We start from the raw sequence: 2,071 nt of genomic DNA, 5'->3' as shown, positions 1-2,071 counted from the left end.
GTGGGTGTGTGCGTTTCAGAGGATTTTTTTGACACTGAGGCTATCTTCCATGTTGGGTGGAGATACAGCCCTCTGAAACACACACACATGCAAGCACTGACATGGTTGTGCATGCACTCAAGCATGCATGCACACATATATACACTCACACACACACGCACAAAAGGCAAGGAATATAAAGGAATCTGCTCAACAGTTATTTTGTTTGGCTCAACTTTTCCTGTGTTGAAATGTGAAACAAAAGCCCTTGAGCTGTGTTCAGTAGAATATCTGCCCAAGCGTCCTAGTTTTGGCTACAGACCTTACTGGCATTGTTGGCAGTTGGCCTCTCAGTACCATGGCCATGGCTGTGTGTGTGTGTGTGTGTGTTTGTGTGTGTGTGTGTGTGTGTGTGTGTGTACTGATGTGTTTGAATGCTCTCATGTCCGTGTGTTGGTTGTCTGCATGAGTTTGGTTGTGGGGAAAGATGATTTGGATGGGAATACGTGTTGGTTAACTGACTTTCTGGCAAGGCCTGAATGAGAGCAAATGAAAGGAGAAGCCAGGAATAGAAGCTGGGGATGAATGGAGATGGAGAAGAAGATAAAAGGGGTAGATAAAGGCAGTGACAGCCAATTCTCAGAGTGTGTGTCAAGCCCCCTGATGTTACAGGTGCTATGGACTTTCTTCAGCTTCCAGTTGCTAACACATCTCTCTCCCTCTCTCTTTCTCTCTCCCCCTTCTATCTTCTCTGTTTCCTCCAGCCTGAGTAAATGTCAGAGCAAGCTGCTGCACTTCCCAGACCACGCCGTGGGAGACAGACCAACCTCATCGCCGTGGCAACCCTCTGTTCTGACTCAAAGAAAGAGGCAAGGGAGGAGAAGAAAGGAACTTTTATGCCTCCCCCCCCCCCCCCCAGTAGTTTCCTCATCCCCCCTCATCCTCGTGCATTGTAGCCCAGGCCTGAACCATGTGGCCAAGCTCCCAGGCTTCACTCTGGCTGGCGAGGAGGAAGAGAGGAGAGAGGCGCTTACAAAATAGGTGAGGAGGGATTGTCCAGTCTCCTTGGTGGGGGATTAGGAAATGAAAGCGAGATGCAGCAGAAATATTGGCAGGTGTTCTATGGGACATGAAGCCTCGTTCATTCCCTATCCTTGATATGTACTCCATAAACTAATTTAGAAAACACAGCTCCTCAACTCTGAAAAAATCCAGCCAAAGAAGCTTCTTATGAGAGGTAAAGAAAACTTCACTGGAATTACCAGCAAGCCAGCTTTGCAAGGATAGGAAATGGTGCTATTAGATTTCCCAGAATACTTCCTTGGCTTGGAGCCATTGTGTTTGGTGGCAATTTATACCAGCAGGAGACTGTCTGATGCTTTCTGCTCTGGTAATGGCTTTCGTCTCCAAGCTGACCTGTCACCTCTAACAAGAAGTGTACCTGAAGGGACTTCAATGGTCTTAAGGAGTGGTCATAGGAACCTGGCCAAAGACTGTCAGTCATATCAAGAGTAAAGACTATGTTTTCCAGTGACAGCGCAGTAGGTTGTGGCACTACATTGAGTTGCTGAAATGACAGCATTTAGCCATGACCCTCCCTGAGGGAGAGGTAGCAGCCTGTTGGAGAGACAAAAAGTGAGGGGGGAGAGGGATGGAAGCGTTGGGGTGGCAGCGGGTCAGAAGTGAGGAACCATCTGGTTGTAGGTGAGGTACCATATTTAACACTGGCCAAGGCCCAACAGTGTCTCCAGTGCATCCAGGTTTCTATCTGTTTGTAACCCACCTCCCTCTGAAAATCTCTCCCTTTTACTCTGTCCTTTTTTTCCACTTTTCTCCATCCCTTAGGGTATCACAAACACACATACACACACACGCGCGCACACACACACACACACACACACACACGCGCACACACACACACACACACACACACACACACACACACACACACACACACACACACACACACACACACACACACACATTTTTATCCCATTATGTATGTCTACTCCATCCTTGCCACATCATGCGGCTTTATTTCTCTCGCTCTCTGTCCTTTGTTATCTGTTCATGTCTCCCCTATTCTCATGTC

The sequence above is a fragment of the Centroberyx affinis genome, unplaced genomic scaffold (genome assembly GCF_046629955.1).
Source record: "Centroberyx affinis isolate AG114_WGS23_722 - 3 ecotype Tasmania unplaced genomic scaffold, CSIRO-AGI_Caff_v1 ptg000392l_1, whole genome shotgun sequence".
Classification (NCBI taxonomy): Eukaryota; Metazoa; Chordata; class Actinopteri; order Beryciformes; family Berycidae; genus Centroberyx; species Centroberyx affinis.
This window is presented reverse-complemented; position numbering follows the sequence as displayed.